Raw genomic sequence first — 25,850 nt, 5'->3', positions numbered from 1 at the left:
TCAAGACACTGTCCATTCCGTTCAACTGCTCTTCCAAGTCCTTTGCTGTCTCTGACAGAATTACAATGTCACAGGCGAACCTCAAAGTTTTTATTTCTTCTCCATGGATTTTCTGAGTATGCAGACACAATAGCGTCTTTCTTGGCAATCATATACAACCGCTCACTTGACGAAAGGTCTGTTCCTAAGATCTCGAAAGTAGCACAGGTCACTCCAATATTCAAGAAAGTAAATAGGAGTAACCCATTGAATTACTGACCCATGTCGCTGACATCAGTTTGCATTAGGATTTTGCAGCATATAATGTACTATTGACCTTTGAAGAAAATGGCTTATTGATAGCCGGCCGCGGTGGTCTAGCGGTTCTAGGCGCGCAGTCCGGAACCGCGCGACTGCTACGGTCGCAGGTTCGAATCCTGCCTCGGGCATGGATGTGTGTCATGTCCTTAGGTTAGTTAGGTTTAAGTAGTTCTAAGTTCTAGGGGACTGATGACCACAGATGTTTAGTCCCATAGTGCTCAGAGCCATTTGAACCGTTTTGAACTTATTGATACATAACCAACACGGATTCAGAAAATATCGTTCTTGTGCAACATAGCTAGCTCTTTATTCCCATGAAGTAATGAGTGCTGTCGACAAGGGTTCTCAGATCGATTCCATATTCCTAGATTTCCAGAAGGCTTTTGATACTGTTCCTCACAAGCGACTGTTAATCAAATTGCGTGCATATGGAGTATCGTCGCAGTTGTGTGACTGGTTTCGTGATTTCCTCTCAGAGAGTTCACAGTGCGTAGTGATAGACGGGAAATCATCGATTAGTACAGAAGTGATATCTGGCGTTCCGCTAGGTAGTGTCACAGGCCCTCTGCTGTTCCTGATTCACATAAATGATCTAGGCGATAATCTGAGCAACTCCCGTAGATTGTTTTCCGTCTAGTAAAATCACCAGACGATCAATTCCAATTACAAAATGATATAGAGAGAATTTCTGTACGGTCGAAAAGTGGCATTTGACACTAAACAAAGAGAAGAGCGAGGTCATCCACACGGGTACTGAAAGAAATCCGATAAATATTGGGTATACGATAAATCGCACAAATCTAAGGTCTGTCAATTCGACTAAATGACTGTTGTTGTGGTCTTCAGTCCTGAGACTGGTTTGATGCAGCTCTCCATGCTACTCTATCCTGTGCAAGCTTCTTCATCTCCCAGTATCTACTGCAACCTACATCCTTCTGAATCTGCTTAGTGTATTCATCTCTTGGTCTCCCCCTACGATTTTTACCCTCCACACTGCCCTCCAATGCTAAATTTGTGATCCCTTGATGCCTCAAAACATGTCCTACCAACCGATTCCTTTCTTCTAGTCAAGTTGTGCCACAAACTTCTCTTCTCCCCAATCCTATTCAATACCTCCTCATTAGTTACGTGATCTACCCACCTTATCTTCAGCATTCTTCTGTAGCACCACATTTCGAAAGCTTCTATTCTCTTCTTGTCCAAACTAGTTATCGTCCACGTTTCACTTCCATACATGGCTACACTCCATACATATACTTTCAGAAACGACTTCCTGACACTTAAATCTATACTCGATGTTAACAAATTCCTCATCTTGAGAAACGCTTTCCTTGCCATTGCCAGTCTACATTTTATATCCTCTCTACTTCGACCATCATCGGTTATTTTACTCCCTAAATAGCAAAACTCCTTTTCCACTTTAAGTGTCTCATTTCCTAATCTAATTCCCTCAGCATCACCCGACTTAATTTGACTACATTCCATTATTCTCGTTTTGCTTTTGTTGATGTTCATCTTATATCCTTCTTTCAAGACACTGTCCATTCCGTTCAACTGCTCTTCCAAGTCCTTTGCTGTCTCTGACAGAATTCCAATGTCATCGGCGAACCTCAAAGTTTTTACTTCTTCTCCATGAATTTTAATACCTACTCCGAATTTTTCTTTTGTTTCCTTTACTGCTTGCTCAATATACAGATTGAATAACATCGGGGAGAGGCCACAACCCTGTCTTACTCCTTTCCCAACCACCGCTTCCCTTTCATGCCCCTCGACTCTTATAACTGCCATCTGGTTTCTGTACAAACTGTAAATAGCCTTTCGCTCCCTGTATTTTACCCCTGCGACCTTCAGAATTTGAAAGAGAGTATTCCAGTTAACATTGTCAAAAGCTTTCTCTAAGTCTACAAATGCTAGAAACGTAGGTTTGCCTTTTCTTAATCTTTCTTCTAAGATAAGTCGTAAGGTCAGTATTGCCTCACGTGTTCCAACATTTCTACGGAATCCAAACTGATCTTCCCCGAGGTCGGCTTCTACTAGTTTTTCCATTCGTCTGTAAAGGATTCGCGTTAGTATTTTGCAGCTGTGACTTATTAAACTGATAGTTCGGTAATTTTCACATCTGTCAACACCTGCTTTCTTTGGGATTGGAATTATTATATTCTTCTTGAAGTCTGAGGGTATTTCGCCTGTCTCATACATCGTGCTTACCAGATGGTAGAGTTTTGTCATGACTGGCTCTCCCGAGGCAATCAGTAGTTCAAATGGAATGCTGTCTACTCCCGGGACCTTGTTTCGACTCAGGTCTTTCAGTGCTCTGTCAAACTCTTCACGTAGTATCTTATCTCCCATTTCGTCTTCATCTACATCCTCTTCCATTTCCATAATATTGTCCTCAAGTACATCGCCCTTGTATAAACCCTTTATATACTCCTTCCACCTTTCTGCCTTCCCTTCTTTGCTTAGAACTAGGTAGCCATCTGAGCTCTTGATATTCATACAAGTGGTTCTCTTCTCTCCAAAGGTCTCTTTAATTTTCCTGTAGGCAGTATCTATCTTACCCCTAGTGAGACAAGCCTCTACATCCTTACATTTGTCCTCTAGCCATCCCTGCTTAGCCATTTTGCACTTCCTGTCGATCTCATTTTTGAGACGTTTGTATTCCTTTTTGCCTGCTTCATTTACTGCATTTTTATATTTTCTCCTTTCATCAATTAAATTCAATATTTCTTCTGTTACCCAAGGATTTCTATTAGCCCTCGTCTGTTTACCTACTTGATCCTCTGCTGCCTTCACTACTTCATCGCTCAGAGCTACCCATTCTTCTTCTACTGTATTTCTTTCCCCCATTCCTGTCATTTGTTCCCTTATGCTCTCCCTGAAATTCTCTACAACCTCTGGTTCTTTCAGTTTATCCAGGTCCCATCTCCTTAAATTCCCACCTTTTTGCAGTTTCTTCAGTTTCAATCTGCAGTTCATAACCAATAGATTGTGGTCAGAATCCACATCTGCCCCAGGAAATGTCTTACAATTTAAAACCTGGTTCCTAAATCTCTGTCTTACCATTATATAATCTATCTGATACCTTTTAGTATCTCCAGGATTCTTCCAGGTATACAACCTTCTTTTATGATTCTTGAACCAAGTGTTGGCTATGATTAAGTTACGCTCTGTGCAAAATTCTACAAGGCGGCTTCCTCTTTCATTCCTTCCCCCCAATCCATATTCACCTACTATGTTTCCTTCTCTCCCTTTTCCTACTGACGAATTCCAGTCACCCATGACTATTAAATTTTCATCTCCCTTCACTACCTCAATAATTTCTTTTATCTCGTCATAGATTTCATCTATTTCTTCATCATCTGCAGAGGTAGTTGGCATATAAACTTGTACTACTGTAGTAGGCATGGGCTTTGTGTCTATCTTGGCCACAATAATGCGTTCACTATGCTGTTTGTAGTAGCTAACCCGCACTCCTATTTTTTTATTCATTATTAAACCTACTCCTGCATTACCCCTATTTGATTTTGTATTTATAACCCTGTAATCACCTGACCAAAAGTCTTGTTCCTCCTGCCACCGAACTTCACTAATTCCCACTATATCTAACTTTAACCTATCCATTTCCCTTTTTAAATTTTCTAACCTACCTGCCCGATTAAGGGATCTGACATTCCACGCTCCGATCCGTAGAACGCCAGTTTTCTTTCTCCTGATAATGACGTCCTCCTGAGTAGTCCCCGCCCGGAGATCCGAATGGGGGACTATTTTACCTCCGGAATATTTTACCCATGAGGACGCCATCATCATTTAATCATACAGTAGAGCTGCAGAGCTGCATGTCCTCGGGAAAAATTACGGCTGTAGTTTCCCCTTGCTTTCAGCCGTTCGCAGTACCAGCACAGCAAGGCCGTTTTGGTTAATGTTACAAGGCCAGATCAGTCAATCATCAGACTGTTGCCCCTGCAACTACTGAAAAGGCTGCTGCCCCTCTTCAGGAACCACATGTTTGTCTGGCCTCTCAACAGATACCCCTCCATTGTGGTTGCACCTACGGTACGGCCATCTGTATCGCTGAGGCACGCAAGCCTCCCCACCAACGGCAAGGTCCATGGTTCATGGGGGGACTAAATGACTAGGAATTACAATTAGGAGCAACTTAAATTGGAAAGACCACATAGTTGATATTGTGGGGAAGGCAAAACAAAGACTTCGTTTTGTTAATAGAACGCTTAGGAGATATGGCAGCCTACATTACACTTGTCCGTCTTCTGCTGAAATACTGCTACGCCGTATGGGATCCTTACCAGGTAGAATTGACGGAGGACATCGAAAAAGCGCAAAGAAGGGCAGGTCGTTTCGTGTTATCGCGCAGTACGGGTGAGAGTGTCAGTGATATGATAAGCGAGTTCGGGTGGCAATCAGTGAAACAAAGGCGGCTTTCTTTGCCGCGAGACCTATTTACGAAATTTCAATCACCAACTTCCTCTTTCGAATGCGAAAATATTTTGTTGACACCCACCTACGAAGGGAAAAATGATTATCACAATAAAATAAGAGAAATCAGAGCTCGAACGGAAAGATTTAGGTGTTCCTTTTTCCAGTGCGCCTTTCGAGAGTGGAATGGTATAGAAGTAGTATGAAAATGGTTCGATGAACCCTCTGCCAGGCACTTACGTGTGAAGTGCAGAGTAACCATGTAGATGTAAATGTAGATGTTCGTAATCCCCAGGGGACCATCATAGGTCGCTGTGACTCTATATTTATTATTGTCTGTGAATAAAGGTGTCATTTCTGTTCGTCTTATTGCGTATTTCATTCAGCTACCTTCTGTTCTGTATTGCATTGTACTGTGCTGTACTATACTGTAACATTTGTTTCTATGTATAGTCCTAGTTTCATCGATCTATGTTACTTGGCAGCGACACATCATGCGAAAATTACTTTCGTCCATAAGTTTCGCAAACCATTGTGTTTGTATGGCTTCGTGTTTGTTTAGGTTACGTTGCCCATACAACAGTTGCAGACTGCTCATTTCTCTGCTGCCACTTTTCTGGGGTCTTTCGCTGTAATTACGGAAATTCAGTGATTAATTTCAACCTAACGTGCAACTTCTTTCATTTACTTCAGTATGACGTTTGTTGCCCCAAACAGCATTTCATTCATCGGGTACAGAAGATCAAAATAACTAGCTAACAACAGTATACGAACAAGGTTTTCATGTTACTCATAAAGTACCGTATAAGAAAGGTCAGTAAATACTCAGAAGGCTTGAAAAGCGAAACGTTTTCTCTGTTAAGGTAGGGACTCTTTATCAAGACATGAACATTTTAACTGCAGATCTGGGAAGTGGCAGCTTCAGGGCAGGGGGGAAGGGGTATGGGGAAGGGGGTGGAGCCGTTATTCTGCCTCGCCAAAAAGTGTAACGAACTGTAGGAAGTCTGGTAATCAATTACCGAGCTGAATTTAATGGCTGCAATTTAACAGATGCCTGCACAGCAAGCTCAAGAAGCAAGTAATGCCGAGTAGGTACATAAAATACATAATTAAAGTTCTTTGTTCGTGGCACAGGGAAGACACCAGCGCTGTCTTGTGAAGAAACAGGCAAGGTGTTGTGACACATTCGGCTGTTTTCTCATTTTTATCTTCTTTTTGGTGTCATTTTAGTACATATTACGATGCATAAAAAATGTAAAATTATTTTTGCTTTTCTTCGCCGCATTTTCGTTTTGAATGCAGTTTGGTAATGTCGGATCCTTGTCTTTAGTTTTTCTGAAGACGGTATTGAAATCGTTTTCCTCTTGCATTTTTCTCTGCGTTTTGCAAATGCAGCGCGTTTTAAATCCATTCGCATGAAATAACTATCCATTCAAGTATCACAGGAATCAATATGTACGAGTACCTATAGATTCAAGCACGTCGGGTATCCATTGATTGACAAATGGTGTGCATTTGTACTTGGCTACGCATTTAGAATGTTTTTTATGTGTGTGCTGTTTGGTCGTCTGATGATTTCTTCAAATAACTATTGAAATTTTGAATATAGTTGTTGACTGTTAAGTGTACTCTCTGGCTTTGAGCGGCTAACAGAAGTGATAAAGGCTGCCAGTATTGCTTGCGAGATGAAAGCAGAGCTCACCATTTGCAGCATATTCGACAGGACCGATTGCGGACCTCTGGTACAGAGCCGAGTGGAGGGTCTGAATCAGAGGCTCAGACGGTTCTGCGACCGTGTAGGCTGCAGATTTCTCGACTTGCGCCATAGGGTGGTTGGATTTCTGGTTCCGCTGAATAGGTCAGGACTCTATTACACACTGTTGGCGTGGACTGGACGAGTTTTTGGATTTGAGCGTCTCGGGAAAACACAAAAAGGGCTTCAGTCTCAAAGGGTTCAGGCCAAACACAGAAAGAACGTAGATACAAGAACCATCGTATAACTGTTGTAAACTGTGGTAGCTATTTTGGGAAAGTACCAGAGCTCCAAGCGCTAATAGAAATCACTGATGCTCAAATCGTTATAGGCACTGGAAGCTGGCTATAGCCGGAGATAAGTTCAGCCGAAATTTTTGCGAAGAACCTAACGGTGTTTCGCAAGGATAGGCTAAACACGGATGGCTGTGGTGTATTTGTTGCTGTTAGAACTAGTTTATCTTGTCGCGAAATTGAACTAGATAGTCGCAGTGAGTTAGTATGGGCAGAGGTCATCGTTGGCAACCGGCATAAAATAATAATTGGATCCTTTTACCGACCTCACAATTCAGGTGATACAGTTGCAGAAAGATTCAAAGGAAACTTGTTTGATTTCGAACACGTACCCGACTCATTCTATTATAGTTGGTGGTGACTTTAATTTAACCTCGATATGTTGGTGAAAATGCATGTTTAATTCAGAGGTACGCATAAAACATCATCCGAAATTGTGCTAAATACATTCTCTGAAAATTATTTCGAGCAGTTAGTTCACGAGCTCACACGAATAGTAAACGGTTGTGAAAACACACTTGACCTCTGAGCAACAAATAATCTTGAGCTAATAACAAGAATCAAGACGGATACAGGGTTAATGAACACAGAGTTGTCGTAGCGAGACAGAATACTGTAACTCCAAAAATAAACCAAAAATATACCTATTCAAACAATTAGGTACATGTTCACTTGACGCCTTCCTGAGAGACAACGTGCATTTCTTCCAAATTAACAATGTAAGTGTAGACCAGATGCGGCTTTATTCAAAGAAATAGCAAGTCGAGAAATTTACAGCAAATAAATTAACAAACGACGGAGCTGATCCTCCTAGGTACACAAAACGGATCAGAACACTCGCAGAAATAACGGGAAAAAATAAGCTAAATTTAAACGGACGCAAAATCTCCAACAACGGCCATCTTTTACGGATGCTCGAAATTTAGCGCGGACTTCAATGGGAGACGCTTATAATAGTTTCCACAAGGAAACTTTGTCTCGAAACCTGCATAAAATCTAAAGAGAATTTGGTCGTATGTGAGGTATGCTAGCGGCAAGACACAATCAATACCTTCTCTGCGCGACAGCAATGGAAATACTATCGACGACAGTGCTGCCAAAGCAGAGTTACTAAACACAGCCTTCCGAAATTCCTGCACCAAAGAAGACGAAGTAAATATTCCAGAATTCGGATCAGGAACAGCTGCAAACATGAGTATCGTAGAAATAGATATCCTCAAAGTAGTGAAGCAACTTAAATCACTTAACAAAAGCAAGTATTCCGGTCCAGACTGTATACCACCTAGGTTCTTTTCAGAGTATGCAGATACAATAGCTCCATACTTAACAATCATGTACAACGGTTCGCTTGACGAAAGATCCGTACCCAAAGACTGGAAAGTTACACAGGTCACACCAATATTCGAGAAAGATAGTAGGAGTAATCCACTAAATTACAGGCCCATTCGTTAACGTCGATATGGAGCAGGATTTTGGAACATATATTGTGTTCGAACATTATGAATTACCTGTAAGACACCCGTCTATTGAGACACAGTCGACATGGATTTAGAAAACATCGTTCTTGTGAAACACAACTAGCTCTTTACTCACAAGAAGTGTTGAGTGCTATTGGCAAGGAATTTGAAATTGATTCCGTATCTCAAGATCTGCAGAAGGCTTTTGACACTGTACCATACAATCGGGTTGTAGTGAAATTGCGTGCTTATGGAATATCGTCTTAGTTGTGTGACTGGGTTCGTGATTTCCTATCAGAGCGGTCACAGTTCGTACAAATTGACGGAAGGTCATCGAAAAAAACAGAAATGATTTCTGGCGTTCTCCAAGGAAGTGTTATGGGCCCTTTGCTGTTCCTTATCGATATAAACTATTTAGGAGACAATCTGAGCAGCCGTGTTAGGTTGTTTGCAGATGAAGCTGTCGTTTATCGACTAGCAAAGTCATCAGGAGATCAAAACAAATAGCAAAACGATTTAGAAAAGATATTCGTATGGTGTAAAAATTGGCAATTGACCCTAAATAACGAAAAGTGTGAGGTCATATACACGAGTTCTAAAAGGAATCCATTAAACTTCGGTTACACGATAAATCTGTCTAATCTAAAGGCTGCAAATTCAACTAAATGCCTAGGAATTACAATTACGAACAACTTAAATTAGAAGGAATAAATGGAAAAAGCTGTGGAGGAGGCTAACCAAAGACTGCGTTTTATTGGCAGGACACTTAGAAAACGTAACAGATGTGCAAAAGAGACTGCCTACTCTAGGCTTGTCCGTCCTCTTTTAGAATACTGCTGCGCGGTGTGGGATCCTTACCAGATTGGATTGACGGAGAACATCGAGAAAGTTCAAAGAAAGGCAGCACGTTTTGTATTATTGCGAAATTGGGGAGAGGGTGTCACTGAAATGATACAGGATTTAGGGTGGACATCATTAAGATGAAGGCGTTTTTCGTTGTGGCGGAATCTTCGTATGAAACTTCAGTCACCAACTTTCTCCTCCGAACGCGAAAATATTCTTTTGACGCCGACATACATAAGGAGAAAAGATCACCGCAATAAAACAAGGGAAGTCAGAGCGCGTATGGAAAGGTATAGGTGTTCGTTTTTTCAGCGCTCTGTATGGGATTGGAATAATAGAGAATTATTGTGAAGGTGGCTCGGTGAACCCTCTGCCAGGCACTTAAATGTGATTTGCAGAGCATCCATATACGTGTGGATGTGCATATTGAATAACCGATAATATTTTGTCTTCCTTGGTCATAATGTTAATCATAATCGGTATTCATAAAGTTTACTAGTGTGTTGACTCAGTAGATAGTTAGATAGAGAGGTAGTCAGCGATAAACTTCTAAAATGTTTAGGTTAGTAAGAGAAAACCTAACGGCACGTAATATCAAAAACAAGTTATGTGTCTAGAGACTTTGGCCCTTGTGCACATCAAGCACATAGTTTTCGAAGTCGCAAAACTCTTGATGTGTTAGCTAATTACGATATTTCTTTAAATCAACAGTGTTACCAATTCCTTTGTCAACCCTTGGTCTCACATTAGCAGTCTTTATGACCCTTGACTGCACATTTATAATTAACTTTTATGGTCCTTCATAAGTTATTTCTTGGTGGTTACTACCAATAGGTATTTTTCCCTTTCCTCAAGAAATTACATCTTTCTAACATCTATCTAATCTATCTAATTTTCTTTTGCTATTGTGTTCAGTGTTTGAGGGTAATACCGTCAATCTGCCTAATGAAATTAATGGGTCGTGTGTTGCCTCTAGTGGAAAAGTAGTAGACTTTTAAAGCATTAATATATCTTCCATGATTATTGTACTAAAACTGACTTTTTCTATTTTCTGTTCGTACCGTGATTCTAAACATTGTTTCATTTCACCTTTCATTTCGGTGACTTGATTGGAAACCGCTTCGGTCTCTTTCTTAGGACGTTGTTCAAGCCTTTCCTAGATTTTCTGCAGTTTTATGTGAGTCACTTGTATATCGTCCTCACAACTAGCGTCTACATCTTTTTAATCATATTACTAACGCTACTTTGTATTTCAGAAACTTTCTGTATTTAAGCATGTTGATTTTGGTGTTCAGCATGTGTTTCAACGACTACAACTTGTTTTTCAGCTACATTTTTACTTCAGTGTCTAATCTTTTAATGTTGATTGGTATAAAAACTGTACATTACAGTTGTTACATTTGGAGTTAACTCGTTACGTTATTTAGTCTGTATGTCTTCCTTGAGCTAAAGTTAATTTGTCTGTGAAGTATGTCTTTTAATTTATCTATTTTATTGGGAATTTTGGAAATTTGTGGTAAGATCTTATGGGACCAAAGTACTGAGGTCATCGGCCCCTAAGCATACACACTACTTAATCTAACTTAAACTGACTTACGCTATGTACAACACACACACACCCATGCCATGCCCGAGGGAGGACCCGATCCTCCGACGGGTAGCGCCGCTCGGTCCGTGACTAGGCGCCTCAGACCACGCGCCTATTTTATTGTAAGTTGTTTCATGTTGTTATGAAAGACGCCTCGCTGAAGTGAATTGCTCTAAGGGTCAGACAGTTTACGTGTTGCCAGAAACTAGTAAGATTGAGTGCTGGCCGGCTAGGCAGTTAGAATTCATAGTTGGTCAGTGGCCTGCAGAGATGTACACTCCTGGAAATTGAAATAAGAACACCGTGAATTCATTGTCCCAGGAAGGGGAAACTTTATTGACACATTCCTGGGGTCAGATACATCACATGATCACACTGACAGAACCACAGGCACATAGACACAGGCAACAGAGCAAGCACAATGTCGGCACTAGTACAGTGTATATCCACCTTTTGCAGCAATGCAGGCTGCTATTCTCCCATGGAGACGATCGTAGAGATGCTGGATGTAGTCCTGTGGAACGGCTTGCCATGCCATTTCCACCTGGCGCCTCAGTTGGACCAGCGTTCGTGCTGGACGTGCAGACCGCGTGAGACGACGCTTCATCCAGTCCCAAACATGCTCAATGGGGGACAGATCCGGAGATCTTGCTGGCCAGGGTAGTTGACTTACACCTTCTAGAGCACGTTGGGTGGCACGGGATACATGCGGACGTGCATTGTCCTGTTGGAACAGTAAGTTCCCTTGCCGGTCTAGGAATGGTAGAACGATGGGTTCGATGACGGTTTGGATGTACCGTGCACTATTCAGTGTCCCCTCGACGATCACCAGTGGTGTACGGCCAGTGTAGGAGATCGCTCCCCACACCATGAGCCGGCCGCGGTGGTCTAGCGGTTCTGGCGCTGCAGTCCGGAACCGCGGGACTGCTACGGTCGCAGGTTCGAATCCTGCTTTGGGCATGGGTGTGTGTGATGTCCTTAGGTTAGTTAGGTTTAAGTAGTTCTAAGTTCTAGGGGACTTATGACCTAAGATGTTGAGTCCCATAGTGCTCAGAGCCATTTGAACCATTTTGAACCCACACCATGATGCCGGGTGTTGGCCCTGTGTACCTCGGTCGTATGCAGTCCTGATTGTGGCGCTCACCTGCACGGCACCAAACACGCATACGACCATCATTGGCACCAAGGCAGAAGCGACTCTCATCGCTGAAGACGACACGTCTCCATTCGTCCCTCCATTCACGCCTGTCGCGACACCACTGGAGGCGGGCTGCACGATGTTTGAGCGTGAGCGGAAGACGGCCTAACGGTGTGCGGGACCGTAGCCCAGCTTCATGGAGACGGTTGCGAATGGTCCTCGCCGATACCCCAGGAGCAACAGTGTCCCTAATTTGCTGGGAAGTGGCGGTGCGGTCCCCTACGGCACTGCGTAGGATCCTACGGTCTTGGCGTGCATCCGTGCGTCGCTGCGGTCCGGTCCCAGGTCGACGGGCAAGTGCACCTTCCGCCGACCACTGGCGACAACATCGATGTACTGTGGAGACCTCACGCCCCACGTGTTGAGCAATTCGGCGGTACGTCCACCCGGCCTCCCGCATGCCCACTATACGCCCTCGCTCAAAGTCCGTCAACTGCACATACGGTTCACGTCCACGCTGTCGCGGCATGGTACCAGTGTTAAAGACTGCGATGGAGCTCCGTATGCCACGGCAAACTGGCTGACACTGACGGCGGCGGTGTACAAATGCTGCGCAGCTAGCGCCATTCGACGGCCAACACCGCGGTTCCTGGTGTGTCCGCTGTGCCGTGCGTGTGATCATTGCTTGTACAGCCCTCTCGCAGTGTCCGGAGCAAGTATGGTGGGTCTGACACACCGGTGTTAATGTGTTCTTTTTTCCATTTCCAGGAGTGTATTTCGCTCGCCGAGTCTCGAGAAATACGGAATAGTTACACTTAGGAAAGTTTTATAAATTGTTCATTAGTGTCTGAATACATATTAATTACATGTGTGATCTGTTTGGCATGTTTATTTGTAGATCGCGTACTAATATGACAACAAGATTTTTTAATAACTGTTGTTTTCGTATTTTAACAATGTTGATTTCGTAAATGAAATACATTGCATCCTTAGTGTCCTGCCTGAGGCTAAAGATCTGAATTCCATATTGTATCAATAATCCACTTCAGCAAATAGTGCCTGTTTAAGATCCAACACCTCACCTTTCGGTTTGCTGGGACAATTACCTGGGCACCAGTTTTGTACAAATTACAGAGCTTCGTTATCTTCCCGACACGTTATGATCCGACTAAGACCTCGACATAGGCTGTAGTTTCAGTAAAAATCACACCAGTATCATGGACACAGAGAAAAATCCGCGGGGTAGGTTATTCTTCGAGACAGAGAAAGAGTATGTTCGTGAGGATCGTGTTGGGACTATGAACTGTGTCGTTACTCACAAACGCCAACCAGTACTTTCTCTCCCAAAATAACGAATTATTTAATAAAACAGTCATAGCTTCCGACATGGAAAGCGTTACAGAACTTTCTCAACCTCAGGTACGACAGGAGCAGGGAATGAAATCAGGTGCATCCTTTCCAAATGAACCATCCCGAAAATCGACTTAATCGACTTAGGGAAGCCAATGGGAATCTAAATATTGAATCGATATCCTCATGAATAAAATTACAGTGCATTAGCCTCTATATCACTGTGCTTGGTCCCAGATACTGGAGCAATACACTAGAATACAGCGGTCTTATGTAGACTGGCTGACAAAAAAGTGAAGGATCCAGAAGACAAGACTGGTTGTCAGTGTAACTTGTATACATACACAGCATTTGTGGATGTGTAAGTGATTAGAGCTGTCTTTTTATTTCACGGAGCATTCACCAGAGTGCATTACTACTGCTCGTGTTTAGTGTTATCAGCGGGCCTGGCATCGTATATGAGGACTATGAAGAGCGTCAGATGTTCAGTGATCACTGTGTAGGATAAGGAGATGACGCCTACTCGTGTGAGACAGCATTATCAGCTTCTGACTGAGTTCTAAAGGACCCTCATTGCGGGCCTCCATTTGGCCGGTTCGTCGAATCTCACAGCGTCCAGATTTGTGGGTCATTCGGATGTGACAGCAACGGGAACCTCGGGGCAGGCATACTCGTCGGAAAGGTTCCAGCTGATCAAGTCTGACCATACAAGGAAGGATCGCCGTACTGTGCACCAAACACATCGCAACCATTTCACATCTGCACCTACCATCTGAGAATAAGTAATGGACTCCCTGCAAGATTCGGTGTAATCCCATATCCTAGGCTGGAGGCAAGCTGCAGCCGGACCAGAGAAAGACTGCTGCTGGTACCGTTGCAACACAAATGGCTGTGTTTGGAGTGGTGCTGTGACTGCGAAGCAGGGACAGCAGATGAATGGCGACTCACTGTGTTCAACGATGAATCGCGGTTCTGCATGACCCTGGATGACCATTGTCTGCAGCTATGGCTTCAGCTCACGTGAGGTCTCATTCTCCCAATGTTTTGGGAACCATCGTATATAACTTCATTTCGTACCTGGTTGTAATTGAAAGAAACCTGATTGCACAGTGCTACGTCATAGATTACACAATGCCACGTCATGTACATTCTGCATCCTCTTGTTTTACATCTCAGTCGACAGTATCGTGATGCCATTTTTCTACAGGACAGTGCTCCCCCCCACCTCGCATGTGTCTCTAGAAACTTTCTGCGCGATTCTGAGGGGTACTCTCATAGCCTGAAAAATCCCCAGGTCTGTCCCCAATAGAACGTGTCTAGGACCAATCCGGACAATTCCGTCTCACTACAGGATACAACGGCTTTATGTCACTCTTCGCCACAGAGCATAGAAGTAAGTTGAGTAGCCTAAGGGAGGCGTGAGGTGTGTTAAGCTTCCCCCTCCCTCTTGGTACTCACAACCACAACCACATAACTGGTGGTCGCTCTACGAGATTCAAATCGAACGATGCGCGGGGGTTGAAATTTCAGGTACATCCTTCTCTGTAGTTAGTTACTTAATGAAACTTTTATTTTTAGCGTAAAAAAATAAACAGCCCTGTTTTGGGACTCGGGCGCGTTCTCCGATAAATAGCCTTTCTTACTCGACTTTGAGGAAGCTATTTGGAAAAAAGACAAAAAAAGTGTTTTCAGCATTGCCACACATCGTAGCTTGATAATGGACCTGTTTACTTTTAGTTATTGCCCACAGTTATTGCGGCACATCAAAGTAAACTACAGCACGGCATATATTTTCAAAAATTTTCAGTGAAAAATGTAATCATTGGCCAGTTTATGTTTGGTGCGTTTTATACCACACATTACAGCGAACAAAATATAGCTAAAATATGAAACTGTTTTTTACGTTGGAAGGAGAGTCATACACCTTTCCATTCTGGAGAAAATACGTGATATATTTTGGAGATTGTCCGCGGTGAGGTTGGCAGCTCCGAGCCACACATGGGGCTGTTGCCGCCTGCTATGCGGAATTCGGAACTGCCTCTATTTCCTATTCTTTGTATGCTACCTATACAAACCAAATCTGTTAATGAAAGAACCACTTAATGTAATGTAAACACATCATCAACTCATAACGCTGACTTTATGTTTTTAGTGTTCTGTAGCTCACAGGATAAAAATGGTACCCTTCTGGGATAACTTTGTTGTCCCTCTGTCTGTCTGACGGTTAAGAATCCCTTTTCCCAGGAACGGTCAGACGTATTAAGTTGAAATTTACGCCATAGACTAAGATCTATGGTCTCTTGGCGATTAAAAAATATTAAGCTTCTATGTCAATGAAGTCAAAAGATTTGGTCACTTATGTCACTCATTTTGATACTCGCAAAATGACTCATAAAAAGCTAAAGGTGCGTCCCTTTGACCTAGAATTGTGAAATTTGCCAACAAACCAGGTTATATAACATAAGCAAGGGAACAAATGTGAAAACTGTTAATCTATAATTACTTGAAGAAAAAAATATTTTTTTCCTCATATTATATGTCCATCTAACCGTCTTCTAAGACCTCTTTTTCTTAGGAACGGGTAGACATGTTGTTGTAATGGTCTTCAGTCCTGAGACTGGTTTGATGCAGCTCTCCATGCTACTCTATCCTTTGCAAGCTTCTTCATCTTCCAGTACTTACTGCAACCTACATCCTTCTGAATCTGCTTAGTGTATTCATCTCTTGGTCTCCCTCTACGATTTTTACCCTCCACGCTGCCCTCCAATGCTAAATTGGTGATCCCTCGATGTCTCAGAACATGTCCGATCCCTTCTTTTTGTCAAGTTGTGCCACAAACTCCTCTTCTCCCCAATTCTATTCAATACCTCCTCATTAGTTGCATGATCTATCCATCTTATCTTCAGCATTCTTCTGTAGCACCACATTTCGAAAGCTTCTATTCTCTTCTTGTCCAAACTATTTATTGTCCATGTTTCACTTCCATACATGGCTACACTCCATACAAATACTTTCAGAAACGACTTCCTGACACTTAAATCTATACTCGATGTTAACAAATTTCTCTCCTTCAGTAACGCTTTCCTTTCCATTGCCAGTCTAATTTTATATCCTCTCTACTTCGACCATCATCAGTTATTTTGCTCCCCAAATAGCAAAACTCCTTTACTGTTTTAGGTGTCTCATTTCCTAATCTAATTCCCTCAGCATCACCCGACTTAATTGGACTACATTCCATTATCCTCGTTTTGCTTTTGTTGATGTTCATCTTATATCCTCGTTTCAAGACACTGTCCATTCCGTTCAACTGCTCTTCCAAGTCCTTTGCTGTCTCTGACAGAATTACAATGCCATCGGCGAACCTCAAAGTTTTTATTTCTTCTCCATGGATTTTAATATCTACTCCGAATTTTTCTTTTGTTTCCTTCACTGCTTGCTCAATATACAGATTGAATAACATCGGGGAGAGGCTACAACCCTGTCTCACTGCCTTCCCAACCACTGCTTCCCTTTCATGCTCCTCGACTCTTATAACTGCCAACTGGTTTCTGTACCAATTGTAAATAGCCTTTCGCTCCCTGTACTTTACCCCTGCCCCCTTTAGAATTTGAAAGAGAGTATTCCAGTCAACGGGTAGACATATCAAGTTGAAATTTATGTAACATACTTAAGTCCATGGTCCATTGGCGGTGTAAAAAAAATGTTAGCTTCTGAGTCAATGCAGGTAAAAAAAATCATCGAAATTCTCGGTCCCATGGATGGATGAGCTACGTATATACATAACTAAGTTACATATACAACTAAGTTTGTACTGAACTCTCTGTGTGCGAGTCCTATTCGAACTTATCTGGATGTTATTCATTCTATGCTACCTGTTTTCAGGAAACAATAGTACCTGTATTAGTTTGTTCACAATGTTACCTATAACAATTTGTTCACAATGTTATCTATATTATTGTATTTATTCGTTCATTTACGTAATTGAAAACTAGCAAATATAAACGAAACGTGATAGAAAGGCGAGATTTAGTTGTGAGTAAACAAGCAGATACAGAAACAACAGCAGAGAGAGTAACGCTGAGCTAGGTGCCGTAGGTGTCCCAGTGGTCGGGGTCAGAGCACACGCCCTCTAGCCCTTCGCCATGGGAAAGGGCCCTCTACTTCCAGCTCTACTGCTCTATGCCCTTCCCAGCCAAATCAGTGCATGCATCCCGGGGGTGCAAGTGAAACTGGTAAGTGCGCTGCTACAGCCGAGTTGTTCGTAAATTTGAGTCGACTTTGTTGTCACTGTAGTAACATCACACACTATCTCAACCGGTGAAGTTTTATTTCGCTTTCTCCTCCGCCTACTTCACTTTGTTATGCAGTGTAGTACGCAGTATGCTTAACACATGCACCAAATGCTTCAAGAGTGTTCGCAATAAATTTAGGTCTCCGTTCACGTTATTTCATTGAGACATTACATTGTACCCTAGTGATTAGGAGGCGGTTCCTTCTGAGCTTCGGCTTCAACATCTGCGGCACCATAGCAGCCGTCATTGTTCCCAGAGGCGACATCACGGGCTGGGTGGCAGATCCCAGGGGAATTCTCGGTGGCGGCTAACGGCACGCGTGACTAATGGACCGGCCGTTTGGGGCAGCATTAGCGGCACTGGCTGACTGGAGCGTGACACGGCTCCTGCGACCCGCCCACGCCCTCATGCAGCGTGGATCACTTCTGCTACCCATCTTGTAGCACAGACAAAGATATCTACTCTGTGCTTGTAGACAGGTGTGACCTGTGCTTTCTTCCAACTAGTGGGCACAGTTTTTTGTTCGAACTGGATTCTATACTCAATTTGCAGCTGAGTTACTTTGTCTGTTAACTATAATCTATCGTAGATCATTCGAACAAAAAACTATACCCTGTAGTTGGAAGGAGGCAAAGATGGAATCTGCCTAAAACAAGGGTAGCAGAAGTCATCCACAAAACTACTATCCACTATCCTTGACATCCATTTCTTGTAGAATGTCAGTGCATATTCTGAGCTCAAGGCTAATGAGTTACCTCGAACACAACAACCTCCTCCATGCCAACGAGCATGGATTTCGAAAACACAGATCACGTGAAACCCAACTAGCACTTTTGTCACATGACATCATGTATACTTGCCAGGGTTAAACACGGTGACAAGGAGATGCCCAAATGTCCCTTTTCGCTATGGTGCAGAAGTGTCCTTTTGCTAATAACGATTGTCAGCGAAACTGGGTAGTCGTGCTACTTACTGAGATGGTGCGATGACGAAACACTGTGCCAGGTGTTTACTGCAAGCAACCGAGATTACAACAACAAGCAGTGTACCAGCCAGCGCTCCAGTACGTTGTGTTATGTCTTTGTAGATGCATTATCAACTTTCAAATTGTTTATTTGTTCTTAAACGCTCTTTGAACAAAAGTCTGTATACCAGCCACGTCTCCTTCCATTTCACTGTCGCACTGCCACAGTCATGCAAACAATAAAGTCGATATACAAGGACTTTGCAGATATAAAATTATTTAGCAGATGTCTATATGGCCACACACAGAACCATAATAAGAGTAAATCAATAAACTGGTAGCCAAGACCGCAGGAAGTCTTTTTATTCCATGATTACCGGCTTCGGCGAAACTAAAGCCGCCATCATCGGTTCTTAGGACACATATAGGTTACAACATCAAGGCAAACAATGGTGATATTAAAGGTTGCCTATAACCGCAACTATTAATATCACCATTGTTTTCAAAAATGGTTCAAATGGCTCTGAGCACTATGCGACTTAACTTCTGAGGTCATCAGTCGCCTAGAACTTAGAACTAATTAAACCTAACTAACCTAAGGACATCACACACATCCATGCCCGAGGCAGGATTCGAACCTGCGACCGTAGCGGTCACGCGACCATTGTTTTCGTTGATGTTGTAACCTGTATGTGTCCTAAGATCCGATGATGGCGGCTTCAGTTTCGCCGCAACCGGTAATCATGGAATAAAAAGAATTCCTGCGATCCTGGCTACCAGTTTATTGTTTTACAAGCATGTAGATCGCTCCCACATGAGCACAATGTGCTCCCTACAACATAAGAGTTTTAACAGTAGTGTGCGGCAACAAGTACCAAAAAACAGTGTTTGTTGGAAGGACGGTACTCAAAATAGGTGCGATGGATGCTGTTATCTGTTTCAGTGATGGCGTAATTAGCAGGACACAAATAACGGACAAATTTATCATCTAACCAGGAAATAATATGGTAGTTCCTCCGACTGCCATAGATCGTCAACGAGTAGTTGAAGCTGAAAGGCTGCAGAGGCCACCACTGAAGAGTTCAGAGTAAGGACTCCTGAAAAAGTGTACATAAAGAAACAGCTAGCCAGCAAGAATATGCTGCTGGAATATTCGGTGAGTCAAAAGCACTGTGAACAGTCTTCTCATTTTCTTGAAACTACGTTTTCCGCACTTTAGGTACATATATCTTCACTATGGGTTAAGCTATGTTCACCAAATTTCTCTCAAGTGAAGAATGGTATAGTCTCATTGTGTTATGCCTAATACATTGCAGAAAATTTCTATGTTTGTCATTCTGCATATAATTTTAGCGGCAGTTTCTGAGCAAAATAATTATCTCGTATAATAAAGATTTTTCTGTATGCTCAAGTGCACTACAAACTACAAATGAGAGGCGTAAAGTGTTCCTATGAATGTTGACAGCAGCCTACCACAGTATGAATGCTGTTAGCTTGATGATGTACCAGAAAATAGTACCAGAAATGAAACGAGTGCTATAAAACCATGTATTAGACAAAATTTTGTAATTATTAAATGTAATTGACAATTTAATAAATTTTCTTGTACAGCTTCAGTTAATGTCATTCAGTGGTGGTACAAAACCGCAACTTCCTCCACATTGCAGGTCACGGGTAACGCGCACCGAAAGCCAAGCATTAAAAACACAGGCCGTTCACGACCACGTCCCCTTAAAATGGATCTGAATCGTTCATGTAAATATAATAACTAACAACTTTCAAATAATATAAACTGCTTGAGTACTTATCAAATGTGTGAATTCCTAAGGGACCAAACTGCGGAGATCATCAGTCCCTAGACTTACACACTACTTAAACTAACTTAATCTAACTTGTGCTAAGAACAACACACACACCCGTGGCCGAGAGAGGACTCGAACATGCGCGGGAGCGGCCGCGCAATTCCTGACATGGCATATTGAACCGCGCGGTCACCTGGTGTACTTATCAGTCAGTGTAGCGTGCATGCAGATTGCCATACTTGTGCAGGGGAGCGTTCCTTAATAATGAGATCAGATTTATTGTGCAACTGTAGTACACACCACGCAGTCAAAAATACTAAATACAGACTCAGAAATAAAGATGAATTAACTCAGAGGATAAATCCCAGTTAGTTTTCTCGACACTCACTTCACTTTTCCACTCTTCCTTAACAGCCGTTTCTGTGTGGAGTACAACATTGTGCCACTGCTTTCTTTAACAGTCTTTGAATTTCTAGCTGCCAAGAATTCTTCCGGATTGTATGGCCGTGGTCCATGGAACTCTTCTATCCCTGACTTTTCGTCCAAAGTTACGTTGGACATCTTCGGAGGTGCTCCTGGCTGTGGTAAGTCTTGCCGACTGACGAGTCGGGCGTAGGAGAACGGCCTAAATACCGTGTAATATGGGAGTGGTCTGGATTTCACGTGATAGCAGAGATAAACCTTGTCAAGTATAAAATATAACTATCGATCATAGTACGTCAAAGATAAAAACTTCTCAACGATTCTTAGCACCACTGTACACATATCTCTGAGTTTCATAGCTTCTTCTTTTCTGCTGGCCGGGGTGGCTGAGCGGTTCTAGGCGCTACAGTCAGGAACCGCGCGACCGCTACGGTCGCAGGTTCGAATCCTGCCTAGGGCATGGATGTTTGTGATGTCCTTAGATTATTTATGTTTAAGTAGTCTAAGTTCTAGGGGACTGATGATCTCAGAATTAAGTCCCATAGTGCTCAGAGCCATTTGAACCATTTTCTTCTTTTCTGTTAAAATTATCCCCATGTTTATATATTTCGATGGCTTCTCTATGTAGCCGCGGATAATAGTTCGTCATAGTACATAAAACTTCAGTTTCCGAAAATTTCACTACATGATCACCCGGCTGAAGAGCATGTTCCGTCACGGCTGACTTGTCTATTTTCCCTAGTCGGCAAAGACTTTTACGTTTCTTCAACCGTGTATTCACACTTCTCTTTGTAGTTCCAATGTAGACCCTACCACATGTACACGGAGTCTTGTATACACCACTTACAGACAGAGGGGCACGTTTATCCCTAACGGAACGAAGTGTTTGGCCTATTTTCTTAGTTGATCTGAAAATCGGTCGAACGTTGTGTTTCCCTAAAACTTTGCGGATTTGATTCGTTACTTTTATGATGAAGGGTAGAAAAACCGCGTTGTGCCATCGCTGTGTGCTAGCTTTGGACGAAACGTCAGGGATAGAAGAGTTCCATGGACCACGCTCATACAACCCGGAAGAATTCTCGGCAGCTGGAACATCCGGTCGTGAAAGCCTTCATATTTGAATTTCTGCCCAAATCATTTCGATGGTGTGAAAGTGGCAGTGGTGTGGTGGAAGCCTAAGAACCCGGTGGCCATGTCACCAACATAGTATTGAAACTGTGACTTATTTTTCTTTACTACTTCCATGAGATGAACCTTACGTGAATCGTCCTGAATTTTCACGTTGTGGCATTTCAACCATTCAAGAATGTCTGCTTTTTTCGTTTCCTTAGCTGGAGCTTTATCTTTAGCAACTGAATGATATGGGGCACTATCCATTACAATGACAGACGACCGATTCAAGTTTTCCAGTAGTTGCCCCTTGAACTACTTCCTCGTGGTAGTCGTTTGTTTTCCTCGATTTTTAAACGAGGAAAACAAACGACGAGGAGACAGTTAGATACGAAACCACATTCAGCTCCAGGTTGAAAGACAATAATTCTTATGCCCTTTCCCACCGGAACAGCAGAACTTCCACATATGCTATCATCTGTCCAGTCTTTTCTGACAGAGTGACTGGCATTTACCCAGGTTTCGTTGAGCCACACAATCTCTTCAAAAGGCACTTTAACGATAGTTCTTAAAAATCAACAACGCCACGTTATTATGTTGCGTCTCTCTATTATAATTTTTGTCCATTAATTTTTTATACCGAAAACCGAGGTCTCCGACAACCGTTAACAAAGACGTTTTGCTGCCACTGAAGAACTCTGCCTCACGTATGGTAACGCACAGTTTTTTAATAGTTAGATGTTCTTTTCTCTCGTAATATCCATATATGTGGCGACGAACAGCATCTTGTTGAAAAGAATCCAAGTTGTTACACGTGGTTCTGTCCTTCTCTTCTTTCTGGGTGTCCTCTGTTCGGATGAGGCAGGCTCTTCCTCTTGCGCACAGTATTTTTCCTTACAAGTTTTGACGACAGTGTTTTTGTGTATCTTCAAGGCTTTGCAGGTTTTTCGACTACCTCCGTTAGAGGCAGTAGCGTTATACCTCTGTTTCTCTCTTTCTCTAAATATTCCCGCACCGAGCACACAAACTCACATCTCTAACCACGCCAAACATGAGTATATCGCTGCAATTTCCGCTTTCTCGCTTCCATTACAAGCTTCAGACATTCTGTAACGCAAAACAAACTCGCCGCACAGAGAAACAAAGTCACAACGGAAAGGACCACAACTGTTTACGATGCCGGCCGCGAGCGTCGTGTACAACTGGCTCCAGTAGCAGACGAATGGAAAAACTGGTAGAAGCCGACCTCGCGGAAGATCAGTTTGGATTCCGTAGAAATGTTGGAACACGTGAGGCAATACTGACCTTACGACTTATCTTAGAAGAAAGATTAAGAAAAGGCAAACCTACGTTTCTAGCATTTGTAGACTTAGAGAAAGCTTTTGACAATGTTAACTGGACTACTCTCTTTCAAATTCTGAAGGTGGCAGGGGTAAAATACAGGGAGCGAAAGGCTATTTACAGTTTGTACAGAAACCAGATGGCAGTTATAAGAGTCGAGGGGCATGAAAGGGAAGCAGTGATTGGGAAAGGAGTAAGACAGGGTTGTAGCCTCTCCCCGATGTTATTCAATCTGTATATTGAGCAAGCTGTAAAGGAAACAAAAGAAAAATTCGGAGTAGGTATTAAAATTCATGGAGAAGAAGTAAAAACTTTGAGGTTCGCCGATGACATTGTAATTCTGTCAGAGACAGCAAAGGACTTGGAAGAGCAGTTGAACGGAATGGACAGTGTCTTGAAAGGAGGATATAAGATGAACATCAACAAAAGCAAAACGAGGATAATGGAATGTAGTCGAATTAAGTCGGGTGATGCTGAGGGAATTAGATTAGGTAATGAGACACTTAAAGTAGTAAAGGAGTTTTGCTATTTAGGGAGTAAAATAACCGATGATGGTCGAAGTAGAGAGGATATAAAATGTAGACTGGCAATGGGATTGAAAGCGTTTCTCAAGAAGAGGAATTTGTTAACATCGGGTATAGATTTAAGTGTCAGGAAGTCGTTTCTGAAAGTATTTGTATGGAGTGTAGCCATGAATGGAAGTGAAACATGGACGGTAAATAGTTTGGACAAGAAGAGAATAGAAGCTTTCGAAATGTGGTGCTACAGAAGAATGCTGAAGATAAGGTGGGTAGATCACGTAACTAATGAGGAGGTATTGAATAGGATTAGGGAGAAGAGAAGTTTGTGGCACAACTTGACTAGAAGAAGGGATCGGTTGGTAGGACATGTTTTGAGGCATCAAGGGATCACAAATTTAGCATTGGAGGGCAGTGTGGAGGGTAAAAATCGTAGGGGGAGACCAAGAGATGAATACACTAAGCAGATTCAGAAGGATGTAGGTTGCAGTAGGTACTGGGAGATGAAGAAGCTTGCACAGGATAGAGTAGCATGGAGAGCTGCATCAAACCAGTCTCAGGACTGAAGACCACAACAACAGCAGAGGGATTTGACAACGGTGAACAGAACAGGAGGCGCGGCCAAGCGCGTTCTCTGATTGACTGTAGCTGTGGTAGCAGTCGAGTAAACAGATGGACGTCAATCGCTTTGTTATTCCGATCCGCGTATAGGTTACACTGGGCTGCCGACCTCGGAACCACTGATGAGAAAACTTGGACACTTTTACCTACGGCTTGCTGAGCCTCACCGATGGTGCTTGGTGCGCTGACGATCTGTCGCAGTATTCGGGAGGTGAACACCAAGCATACCTGCTGAGCCATTACCAGAGCGCACCCCTTCGAGGTCAACGAGAGTGCTCTGGCAAAACGCAGTCTCTGTCCTGGTCACCAATGGCTGTAGTTTTGGCGCTGCAGTCATGGACTGTGCGGCTGGTCCCGGCGGAGGTTCGAGTCCTCCCTCGGGCATGGGTGTGTGCGTTTGTCCTCAGGATAATTTAGGTTAAGTAGTGTGTAAGCTTAGGGACTGATGACCTTAGCAGTTAAGTCCCATAAGATTTCACACACTTTTGAACATTTTTGTAGTTTTGGCTACGCCGTTCGCGCTCGACGCTTGCCACCCGCCTGACACCACGGTCAAGTCTGCGAGCCACAGGGCGACGTCTGCCAGAGTTTACTGAGACAGCCTCAGCAAGTTCCGAGGACACGGTTTGTACTGCCGACCTGGGCGCGATCAAAGAGGAGAACATACGATTCTGAACTTAATGAAATACACTCCTGGAAATGGAAAAAAGAACACATTGACACCGGTGTGTCAGACCCACCATACTTGCTCCGGACACTGCGAGAGGGCTGTACAAGCAATGATCACACGCACGGCACAGCGGACACACCAGGAACCGCGGTGTTGGCCGTCGAATGGCGCTAGCTGCGCAGCATTTGTGCACCGCCGCCGTCAGTGTCAGCCAGTTTGCCGTGACATACGGAGCTCCATCGCAGTCTTTAACACCGGTAGCATGCCGCGACAGCGTGGACGTGAACCGTATGTGCAGTTGACGGACTTTGAGCGAGGGCGTATAGTGGGCATGCGGGAGGCCGGGTGGACGTACCGCCGAATTGCTCAACACGTGGAGCGTGAGGTCTCCACAGTACATCGATGTTGTCGCCAGTGGTCGGCGGAAGGTGCACGTGCCCGTCGACCTGGGACCGGACCGCAGCGACGCACGGATGCACGCCAAGACCGTAGGATCCTACGCAGTGCCGTAGGGGACCGCACCGCCACTTCCCAGCAAATTAGGGACACTGTTGCTCCTGGGGTATCGGCGAGGACCATTCGCAACCGTCTCCATCAAGCTGGGCTACGGTCCCGCACACCGTTAGGCCGTCTTCCGCTCACGCCCCAACATCGTGCAGCCCGCCTCCAGTGGTGTCGCGACAGGCGTGAATGGAGGGACGAATGGAGACGTGTCGTCTTCAGCGATGAGAGTCGCTTCTGCCTTGGTGCCAATGATGGTCGTATGCGTGTTTGGCGCCGTACAGGTGAGCGCCACAATCAGGACTGCATACGACCGAGGCACACAGGGCCAACACCCGGCATCATGGTGTGGGGAGCGATCTCCTACACTGGCCGTACACCACTGGTGATCGTCGAGGGGACACTGAATAGTGCACGGTACATCCAAACCGTCATCGAACCCATCGTTCTAC

The sequence above is a fragment of the Schistocerca cancellata genome, chromosome 6 (assembly GCF_023864275.1).
Source record: "Schistocerca cancellata isolate TAMUIC-IGC-003103 chromosome 6, iqSchCanc2.1, whole genome shotgun sequence".
Taxonomy (NCBI): Eukaryota; Metazoa; Arthropoda; class Insecta; order Orthoptera; family Acrididae; genus Schistocerca; species Schistocerca cancellata.
This window is presented reverse-complemented; position numbering follows the sequence as displayed.